Below are 11,807 nucleotides of genomic sequence, written 5' to 3'. Positions count from 1 at the left end.
GGTATATAAAAATAGGTTTCGCTCAACTTGAACCGTTCAAATTTTTGCCCGTATAAAAATTCACATTTGTAATGTAAACATTATAAAAGTGATTAAATAACTTTATAAGAGTATCTATTATACATATTATAATTAATACAATTTTCCTCTACCAGGCTGAGCTTCTTCCGAACTGATAGTGACATTTTATCTTCTTTTGTACTCCTGTATTTAAGGACATAATTGTTCCATCTATTGGAAAAACACAAACAAAAACATCATTTAGTGCCCAATTTCGTGTATAACGCTTAAGCAAATACAGTTGGCTTTAACTATCAGTAAGATAAATGCATTACTGAGTGGGAGTGTAGGGGGTAAAAAGCTTCCTATGTAAGACTGCACTGATTGAGGCTTATGTTAGAATCCTAGAATGGGCAAGTTTTTAAGTGGACAGCTGAAACCAAGGTGCCAGGGCCTGAAATCAATTCTCAGGGTTACTCTTCACTGGTTGCAGCCTAAACCCCAAAAAGCGACTAAGGGAAAACTTCCAAAGCACTCCAAAGGCAGGTAAAACCCACCAAAACCTTGCAGAAATAAGTTGGATACCTTAACAAGCTCCAGAGGCGCGGCTAGTCTCAGACCCGCCCACTGCCTCCTTTCTGACCCGCCTACGGGTGGTCTCAAGACTGACAGTTCTGCAAACCAACCCGCCAGCCCCTCTGCCACTATTCACGGTTCCGGCCAGCGGTAGCGTCTTTGCGTGGCCAGCGTGTTGACGTCATGAACAGGGTCCCGCCCTGCAGCCCCGCCCCAGCCCCGCCGGCGGGGACCCGGGAGCAGCGTCTTGAGGCCAGCGGGCGGCTCGCGCCGCGGAGGAGGTAGGCTGTTTTCCCGCGCCCTGCTGGACAGGTCGCGAAGCCGGATGCCCGAGGATCCGGGGTTCGCCGGGCTCCCCAGATTTAGCCTGGGCCGCGCGGCCTGGGGGTGCAACCGTGGAACGCGGCGGAACGCGGGAGGGAAGCCGGTCCCGGGCCCACTCCCACCCATCCTCACCAGGAGGCAGGTGGTCCAGCCTCGGCCCATGCCATGAAACCCTGTCAAGACCTAGGTGACATGCGGGTGTAGGCCGGCAGGTACTGTCTGTTACTGGCCCTGTGCTTCGTCAAGAGAAGCCCCGATATAACAAAACAAAACGAAAATTAAAGCATGAGTCATGAATGTTCTAGCGATGGTTTCAGCTCTCATCCTGCTTTTAGTTTTTAAAAATCTCAACAGGGCTCTTTTTCTTCCTCCTCTGGTTGTAACATGGGTGGACGTTGTGGAACTTTTCTTAGTGTTCTCTTAATGTGGCAGTTGTAAAGGTATTTGTCTCCATTCATAGATGGAATCCATCACTTGACCCGGTACTAGTTTGGGTAAGGTTAGTAAGGCGGAATGAACACAGTAACAGGTCTGACTTCTCAGTATGCCCGAATTACTATAGCATGTCCCGTCTGATGCTTTTGTTTAAGGGTCCTAACTGTAATTCCCATCTATGTTTCACCTGTCCATCATTCACTTCTAGAGCAGGATATGACGAAAAAGAACAATCTGTAGTATTTTGACTATTTATGCATAAGTAAAATGGTAGATAGTCATACCCATGAAGGGACAATGTATACTGTGCCCCCTCTACATAATAGTCATACATATGTAATGTTTTGTATTCTAAGGAAGAATACATTTTTTTTTTAGATCTTCCTGCTTCAAACATGTACCTTTAAAGATTACATTATCAAATGCATTAAAGAAATGGACTTAAAACTGCCCCCAAGGACTTCTCAGGATAGTGATGATCATTTGGGTTTAATTATTAGACAGTTTATATGATGCCACATGCTTATTTAGGTGTTGAGTATTGCATGCAAGATAAGGTTTCTGCCCTCAAGTTTCTTTGATTTCAGTGAAAACAGAATATATGTGCAAATAAAAGCACTATTTTAGATGGAATGAATGCTAGAAAAATCTGGCAGTAAGGCACGTTGGTGTGGCTGGGGTGTGTGGGACCTGGGGAAATGTCCCTGGAGAGGTGATGCTTTGAATGCGACCTGAGTGTTTAGAGTGATCTAGTCCGGAAGAGCAGGAAGTTAGTGTCCAGTTCCAAGGCAAAGAACAAGCGCAGCGGGGAGAGGAGTCCAGTAGGGCTGTTTCAGTTAATGGTGGGACAGTAGGGTGACTGAGCTGACCGGGGCTGGGCCATGCTGAAGAAGGAACAGGCGCCCTTGCGGAAATGCAGACTTCAGATTCCTTCAAGGCACTCCTAAACTCTGCAGCTCTCTGTTCCCAGGGGCTGCACCCTACCGTGATTTTTCTTCTCATTGCTGCTGTCCTCGAGACTCAGGCCCTCTGCTTATCTCCAGCTCTAGCATTTACCCCCTTACTTCCAGCTCTCCATCATTTCTAGAGCTTCACCTGCTTCCGGTTGAGAAAGCACTGGCAGTAAGGAGGTGAGCCTTTCCCATTCGAACTTGTACTTCCGAGGATTACTCTGTCTTTATTCAGTTCCTGCAGCTTCCTTGGCGTGGCACATACCTTCTGTTCCCGCAGACATGTTGCAGATACTAAACTTTCCCTCAGTGAAGAAAGTGTGCACTGAGTCTCCTCAGTCAGACTGATGAGGTCACTAACTTGACTCCAAGTTTACTTCACAAGCTCCACCCCTTCTGCCTGAAGCAAGGAGCAGGGTCTCCAGGTTGATGGTGTTTCAGTTTGTTTCCTGATGTTGCATTGTGTAACTCCTGTGCTGGACCCTTTCAGTGGAGAAGGGGCTCTGGGACTACACATGCAGCGGCTTCCAAAATTCAACACGTAAGATGCCAAGAATGCCAGATGCTTAGTTCCAAATTTTCATGCTAGTCTCTCTCTCTCTCTCTCTCTCTCTCTCTCTCTCTCTCTCTCTCTCTCTCTCTCTCTCTCTCTCTCTCTCTCTCTGTTGTTGTTCTATTTCCTTCTCAAAAATCCCATAGCAAAGAGTGTCTGTATATATCAAAGTACAGCACGTCAGTATCTAGAAAACTAAACTCATGTTTTGAAACTCACAGAAGACAATGTCAAAGATGTAGTGATGTTTTTCCTTGGACTAAAGTAATCCTCTTTTAGTTTTTTCCTCTTTTCTGAAGAAGTGTGTGTCAGCACTTTGCAGGAGCCCTTCTTTTTTGTTACAAGGCTGCCATTTGTCAGTGACTCCCAGTACAATGGTGCCTATGGCCTGTCAGTGACTCCCAGTAGTACATTGGTACACACTTGTAATACCAACTGTATGCAAAGTTCTGGGAGGGGAAATCCCAAGTTGTTGGCCAGCCTGGGCAATTTAGCAAGACCCAGTCTCCTGATTAAAAAGAAGAAGAAGACAGGATTGTAGCTCAGGGAAAGAATGCCTGAGCAGGCCTGTGTTCAATCCCTAGCACTTCAGATACAATGTTAATTCAAGTTTTAATTTCAGAAATATTTGAAATTTAAAAGTTGTTACTCTTTTCCTAACCGGATCTTATTCTTAGACATGAGGCAGTGTGGCATGTGATTTGCTGGCTCTTTGTTTCTTGTAGCAAGTCAGGTTTTCCCATGATTGGGGAAGTATCTGGGTCAGCTCAGTGATGTAATTTTTCTCATGCTACTTTAAAAAGGTAGAAGCCAGTTTATAAACTTTATATGGTTGAGGAGCCAGTTTGTTATATGGTTGAGAAATAGTGTAGGTTGTCCTAAAATTTAAAAAGACCCATTGGTTGTAAGGTTCTCATATTCAAAGAACTTTATTAGATTAATAACAGTAAAGTTACAGAAATTAAAATCAGTAGGTTAATTTGTTTTTGGCTGCCCTTTTGACCTGCTGTCAAAATGGAAATTGACTTTAATAGCTTTAAAATGCTGTAAATAGAATTCTTAAATGTCAGAATATCTTTTCATTCATGCAACAAAGCCTTTTGTATTTGAACTCAAGTCTCACTGTCTGGAAGGATGTTCAGGCAGCCAGTGCCCACATTCTTAGAAATCTAGGCAATCCGCATCAGACTCTATCTTGTAGGCATCTGGACTAACTAGTCGTGGTGAGTCCTGCACCACAAACAGGGACCCTGACCACTTCTGCGCGCCACCACTGTGTTCTCCTTGATGACCACCGGAGCTCTGACTGTGCCTCAGAGTCTACCCCAATGCTGGAATCTCAATAAAACATGTCTCCTCTCCCGTTGATGGAAACTTTCTCTTTTCTCAGAACCCTTTCTCTGTAACATGCTTTATCTTCATTCCTTTGTTCATGTGTTACCCTCGTATCTGTGTTGGCTAGAGTTTAAAGACTTCATCTGCATAGTACGTGGCGTAGATTTTGCAATGTTGGGCCTTCTAGTTTCATTTGCACTTTCATTACTGTCTTTGCAAGAAGTGCTTCTAAGCTTTTCTTGGCTTTGATTCCATAGAACTGTCTTCCTATTCCTTCTTGGGTTTGACAGACCCTCCAGTGGGTCTATTTTAAGAATCTTAAATCTTTATATGTAAATGTTGAGAGCACATTGCTAGTGAAAAGATTGTTAATATTGCAGATTGAAAAGCTGGTCTAGAGAGACTGGCCTCAGGCTCCTGGCCACTTACCTGGACCTGGTTAGCAGTTACAGCTTTTGCTGCTTCAGAACTGGCTAAAACACAGATTGTCAGTGCTCAGGATCTTTCTTTGTGGACAGACTTGGATATAGAAGATCCTTCTTTCTTGTGGTGAATAGAGAGCAAGGCCTCAGTTCTCACCTGGGGTTTTTTGACTCTGCTTAAGTCTGGAGGGCCTTCCTGGTCAGGAGCTGGATGAGGGTTGGTTTTCTACTCTGAGGTTGAAACTGTCTCTTCTGTTTTTTTCCAGTTTCACAAAGTCTACCACTCCCCCCCCCCAATATTTTGTGAGTAGTTAATATTCAATTTATTAAATACAAGCTTTTGTTTAAAGCTTTTAAAGTTGAAGCAGCTGTAGATGTCTTATATTCTATATCTCTCTAAAAATAGACTTTTCAAATATTGCATATTATTGAGTATTATAGTTCACTCTTTGTTTTAGAAAAATATATCCCACAATTCTTTTAATTAGTCACTTTCTGTTTGTTGATTTAACAATGCAGAATCAAGTTATTCCAGTAACATATTCCTTTTTAACTTATTTTAAACACTTTTTTTAAAAAATTGTGTTTGTATGTGTGTGTTGGGGTCTAGCTATCTGTACCTGTATGTGTAGGCACCTGAAGAGATCAATAGAGCCTCACCTTGGTGCCCTAGGAGCTGGAGTTGAAGTGGTTGTTAGCCACATCCAACAGAACTGAATTGTTGTCTTCTGCAGAAGCATTATCTGCTCTTAATCCTGTGCAGCGCTTCAGCTCCCAGGGCCGTTCTGTTCTGTTCCTATGTGTCGTAAACTCATCAAAGCGAGCAGCAGCTATTGAGGTGTTAGAAGTTTCTCCAGTCACCAAAGTTACCAGGCCAGGACTTGCACTAGTATTGTTGCTAGTAATTAGCACAGACAATTTTCTGTGTCCAGAGGAGTTCTGCTGGCCTGTTTTGGGGTTTCCCATCCTCAGTACCACTGATATACTGGACTAGGAAAGTCTTTGTGATAGGGGCTAGCCTTTGCATTATAGGATATCCCTCTAGCCCTAGGTAGACAACCATATGGCAAGTGCCTGGCTGTGAGGAAAACTACATGGCTGTGTGCACATTCGACTCGCTAATGCCCTGTCCAGAGGGAACATGTGTTGGCTCTGCTCCCCAAACTTCTCTCTAAGTTAGGTTGCAGTATTATTATAATTTCCAAAACATACAAAAAAAGGATGAGCAACTTGACCAAAGTGGCAATGCTGGGTTGTAAAACCAGGCAGTGCCCCTTTGACTTACCACTATTAGTTATGCAAAGACCTGGTAATAAGAAGGAAGAATAAATGGCAGCAGGAACCAGCTGATACCAGAAGTAAGCACACTGGCTAGGTGGCAAAATGGTGAGATGGGGATATTGGCAGTTGTCTACTTTTTTTCAAGAGAAACTAGAAACCCAGGGATTTCATTAGTGAAATGTTCATCTCTGCATACTGACAAGTAATTCCCTGTTGAGGAAGCCTGTAAGCCAGCGGGTAGCCATAGCCTCCACTGGGTGGCTGAGGTCCTTTTTGAAGGTCTATATAGTGCTTTGCTGACCTAAGGACATGTGGATCCACTGCATGTGGGAAGTCAGGGTCATGCTGAGTTGGAGGGCACGGGAGGACAAAGGATAGGACAGTAAGTCTTCCTCACCCCAGGCGTCTTGTCTTCTTTTCTGTCTTCTACACTCTGCACCTAGTCTGCTGCTGGTCCCCACTGTGAGAGCTACCAGCTTTTGCCACAGGCATTGTGCACAGCCTTTTCCTTTATGACTCTCACTTGTGTTGGTGCTCAGATAAAAACCTCTCAGGTATTGAGAACACTCAGACTCGGGAACTGAGCGCTCAGTCCTGGAGAAATGAACCAGAGAGCACTTCACATTGTTGAGTGCCACCTACCCTGGAGTTCTTGTTTACCTTTCTCTGAACAAGGAAGTGCTCTGACCTCCTGCTGGCCTTTGATGTTTGCCCTGCCCTGAGGATCCTGGTCTCCTCTGCCAAGACTTATGGGAAAGGTGTCTCTCTTGCTGGCTTTTCAGCCCTCTCTCACTTGTCCCCACCATGTTCCCGCCTTGCCTTCCAGTTCTTCCCCTTAGTCCCTCACTGGGTCCCCCAGACACAGGTTGACTCAGTGGGCATGCTTGTGCTTGGCCCATTTTGTTGTCCTTGTCTTCTGATACTTTCCTTTTTATATTTATTTTATACTTTGTTTTTTATACCACTTGTATAAACAGGGACAGTGTCTTTTCCATCTGACTTTCCCTCATAGCAGTTAGCACAGTGTTTTACATGCAATAGATGCTTAATAAATACGCCCATTTGATTGGGTTGGGTAGGTCAGAGTCTAGGAAATTTTCTGCTTATGTTTTTGTTTTCTTATGTTTTCTTTTTGCTTTGTTTTGTTTTTGGCAGGCCTTCGTATACCCCAGGATGACTGTGAGGCCCCTGTGTAGCTGAGGAGACCTTCTACTTGTGCTCCGCCTAGCTCAACCACTAGAGTGGGTGCCCCTGTGCCTGGTGTCTTAGTTAGGGTTTTATTGCTGTGAACAGACACCATGACCAAGGCAAGTCTTATAAATGACAACATTTAATTGGGGCTGGCTTACAGGTTCAGAGGTTCAGTCTATTGTCATCAAGGTGAGAGCATGGCAGCATCCAGGCAGGCCTGGTGCAGGAGGAGCTGAGAGTTCTACATCTTCATCCGTGAAGGAAACCAGGAACAGACTGAGTATCCTCAGGCAGTTAGGAGGAATGTCTCCAAGCCCACCCCCAGAGTGACACACTTCCTCCAACAAGGCCCTGCCTTCTAGCAGTGCCACTCCCTGAGCCAAGCATATGCAAACCATCACACTGGACTTTCTAAGAGCTTTTGATATGCAGGGGGGAAAGGAAAGCTCATTGTTCTATAGGAGCTTTTGATATGCAGGGGGAAAGGAAAGCTCTTTGTTCTATAGGAGCTTTTGATATGCAGGGGGAAAGGAAAGCTCATTGTTCTATAGGAGCTTTTGATATTGTGCTTCACAAAAGACCTATAAACAATATGTGAAGTATATATAAAAAATTGAGGGCATTCTTATTTTAGCTTGTTTTTAAAAATAGTAATATACTTCTGTAAAAGTAACTTTTATTCACCTGAAGTAATGGTTGCTAACCTAGACCAAGTCATAGAAGCTTAGAGCTTCCGTACAAACTTATTTAGGCCTAGAATGTTTTCAGCCTCTGAGACTTACTGTTGAATAAACTTACCCGTTCCTGGTTCTTTCTAAACTCTGGATGGTTCATTTCAGTTGTTATGGCTTAAACTCCTCTCGAAGCAGAAGATTCAATCTGGCTTCTCTCTTGGTTTCTGGCTTTTTGCTCTGCTTGGCCTCAAACTAACTCTGACAATCTGTTCTAATATTCTGTGTCCTTCTCGTTCTCTGACTCATTCTGTCTGTGTCTATGTCTAGCTCGTTTCTCTTTAACTTGTCTCCATAAAACCCTCTGGGTAAAACTGCCTGCTTCGCCTTTTTTCTCTCTGTGTGCTGTCCTAACCGGCTTCCCTTTCTTCTTATGAGACTTGGGCTGATCTGTTCTGTCAAAGGTTTCTCAGATTCATCACTCTGCCACTCAGTCCCACATCACTGTCAAACATGGGCGCTTCCTTCTACAAACTGTCTATCCTTTTTGTTTCAGATTAAAAGTGTGTCCTAAGGGCATGTCTCCATTCTAGCCAGAGGGATTAAAGGTATATGCTAAGGGTTGAGCCATAACACAACTAGAAACAGGTTTTTTCAGTAAATAACATAATCTTGGAGTTCACAGTGTGATCAAATATACTGCAACAGACTACTATACTACATACAAGCTAAAAAAATATTTACATATATAATTATATCATTTTACCTCCCTCCACTCCACCCCCAGATCTTCCCATACACCTCTGTTTGCTCTCACATATATGGTCTCTGTTTTTATTATTGTTATATACGTATGTTCGTGTATGTGCAATCCTCTGTATGTATATATATAATTACAACTTGTTCAGTTTATATAATGTTACTTGTATGTATAGCTTTTCTGGGCTGACTGCTCAGAATAACAGAGGTAATCTTGAAGGAACTTGTACGCAGAAGAGATCTCTGGTGGCATTTTTTGACTGGTGATTGTTGTAAGAGGGTCCAGCCCACTGTAGGAAGAGCCATCCCTGGAAGGTGGACCTGGGCTTTTTAACAAAGGCTCCTGAATGCATGCCTGGGAGTAAGCCAGTGGTCATCATTCTTCAGTGGCTACTGCTGCTGCTTAAGTTGCTGCTCTGACTTCCCTCCGTGATGGACTGTGGCCTGGAGTATAAGCCTAATAAACCTTCTTCTCCCCAAGTTGCATGTGGTAGTAGTTGGCTAACCACAGCAACAGAAAGCAAGAGAACAGCCTGCCACCTTTTGCTAGCACTTGATAGAGAAGAGGTACTTTTTGAATACATTGTGATAAATGAAAGAAGCTCCACACAAAATACAGCACATTCATATGAAATACTCAAAACAAATCAGTGTTGCTGGGGCAGGGCAAGGGGGAGGAATAAGGAGTTACTGTGGAATTGCTATGAGATTTCCATTGGCAGAGATGAGGTATTTTGGAACTGTATAGAGATAAAAATTATACAGTATTGAGAACATGTTCAACGCCTCTGAATCATACACTCAAATTTTATAAATTTATGTTATGTAAAGTCCACCTCCGTGTTAAAAAGAATGGTTTTTTAGCCGATTGTTTTGGAGGATAGAAATTCATGGTCAGATAGCTCAGCTTCTGGCAAGGGTCCCTGACTCTCAGGATGGAAAGGGAAAGGCTCTGTGCAGAGGTGATTACGTGGTAAAACAGAAGACTGCGGGCCCACAGCTTCTTTTTTACAACCTTGTGCTTTTCTCAGGATCAACCAGTCTCAGAGAACACAGTAATATCTTTCTCCAGTGAGCCAGACACACTTCCAGACCCTCCTCTTAATGGTTTCATCATCTCTCCACACTGAGAATCAGGCTGCTAGAGCCTTTGAAAGAGGCCCTCAAAAGCCCTCAGAGATCCAGAGAGTGCTTTGAGGGGGTGACTGTGAGCTTCCTTCAGTGGTGGATGGGCATTCTAGGTGGAGCTGAAGTGTAGCAAAGGTGCAGATCCCCAAACCTGTACCAGGAACTCAAATTCCTAAGCCCAGCTGGGGCAGCAGGGGTGGGGGCTGGGGATGGGGAGAGCCTTGTTTCCGAGCACAGGGCAGGACTGGGGCCTTGGGAACTAGAAAGACTGGATTGTTGGATGAGAGGTTTTGACGGCATTGAGGATGAATGATGCTGGTGAGAGCTGATGGGGCTGTGCTTTTCACCCCTGAGGACGGTGCCAGCAGCAGCAGAATCGGCCTTAACACCTTTTCCTGTTAGAGTTGTAAATCAGACCTTCCTGATGATTAGCGATTATTCTTAGATATTGGGAAGTTTTTATAGGTAATGTGTGAATGTCAGAATCTTTGATTTAGTCACTACTGTAATTGCTTCTCTCTAAAAATTACAAGATTAAACTTTTTTGAGAAGGTTGCTACTTTAAACACTTTACAGACCCCTAATAAGATTGTAGAGATCCTGTTACAGCCAGACATGGTAAAACCTTCCTGTCATTCCTACACTTGGACTTTTGGGGTGGAGGCAGGAGGTTTAAGGTTATCCTCTGATATGTAGCAGACCCAAGGGCAACCTGAGCTATATGGGACCTTGTTTCTAAACAAATGAAGAAGGTGGAAGAGAGGGAGGGGAAAGAGTGAGGGAGGGAAAGGGGGAGGACATTTTACTCTCAGGTGTGCAGTACACTGTTTTCTGGGAATATCAGCCTGCAATTGCAGTGCATCTGTTAGATTTTGGTTTCTGAAGCACAAATTAGCCTGATAAGGATGATCCTGAAAGTTACACTTGGTTCTTGTCCTTTAAAGACCTAGTTTCTTGTTTAGGTGGTTCAAGGAGGTATAAGAAAGGCAGTCGAGTGTAAATTTGGAGACCAAGGCAGAAGTCAGTAGTGCTCCTCCATGGTTTCTTCAGATCCTGTCTTCAGGTTCATGCTTGAGCTCCTGCCCAGCCCTTCCTCAGTGGGAGCTTCTGACTGGGAATCATAAGATGAAAGAAACCCTTTCTTTCCCCAGGTTGCTTCTGGTCATGGTATTCAACACAATAATAGAACGAAAATTAAGGTGCTGGAGGAATGGCTCTGTGGTCAAGAATTCATGCTGCATTTCCAAAGGACTTGAGTTCAGTTCCCAGCACAGTCTCCTAGGGTTTCTTATAACCCCACCTATAACTCCAGCTCCAGGAGGGGATCAGATATGCCTGTGCTCAGTGCACATGCGCATACACAGACCCACAGACATCCTTAAAATAAACCTAAGACAAAACTGAGATTAGACTGAACACCCAGTCGTCTTTTATTCTCTGCACATTGACCAATTCTTGTTCTTCTCTGCATTAATTGCTATCTGATGCCAAAAAAAAAAGCCTTTGATAAGGGTTGAGTGATGAATTAATCTGTGGACATAGCAATGAGTCATCAGGAAACATGTTAGTACCATGCTCTTTTAGCAAAATAATAACAGGTTCTTTACTAGGGCCTGTGACTTATCTAACCAGAAGTTCTTGACCTGTTGACAGGGTCTGTATAGCCACAGATTCTTGACCTCTTTGACAGTTTTTTCCAGTTTTAAAAAGTGGTTGGTAACTCCTATAACGTGCATACCACCATTGCACCAGTGAAGCTATTTTGCCAGGCAGGGCATGATTGGAGCTGGTAGGGTTCACAGCTGGGTGAGACTGGTGATTACATGTCTTCTCCAGTAACATGCATCTCATCTTCCAGCATTGTGAAGGCTAGCCAGTGTGGATGCAGCTTCTGGTTTAGTATCTGCTAAATTTTCCTGTGGTCTATGAATCAAGTATGTTGTTGTCATCAATGGAGTCTAATTGTCAGATTCTGGAGAGAAAATGACAGCATTGGCAATAGCCTATAATTGGGATTTATTCAGACACCAGTGGACCACAACACAACAAGCAGTTTCTTAGGGCTTCTATTACTGTTCAGAGACACCTGACCAAGGCAAAGGACAACATTTAATTGGGGCTGGCTTACAGGTTCAGAGGTTTAGCCCAGTATCTTTAAGGTGGGAGCATGGGAGCCATCAGG

The 11,807-nt window shown here is 43.8% G+C and overlaps 1 protein-coding gene across 2 annotated transcripts in view; it reads left to right on the top strand.

The window, feature by feature from the left end:
• Positions 1-788: 788 nt before the first annotated feature.
• The window catches only part of STARD3NL (STARD3 N-terminal like), a 37,693-nt gene continuing 26,674 nt past the window's right edge, over positions 789-11,807 (top strand). For both annotated transcript variants that reach the window (XM_080918097.1, XM_080918098.1), the window contains exon 1: positions 789-857. The gene's annotated coding sequence lies outside the window, so the exon portion shown is untranslated. The remainder of the gene's footprint in view (positions 858-11,807) is intronic.

Source organism: Micromys minutus (genome assembly GCF_963924665.1).
Source record: "Micromys minutus genome assembly, chromosome: 6".
Lineage (NCBI taxonomy): Eukaryota > Metazoa > Chordata > Mammalia > Rodentia > Muridae > Micromys > Micromys minutus.
This window is presented reverse-complemented; position numbering and strand designations above follow the sequence as displayed.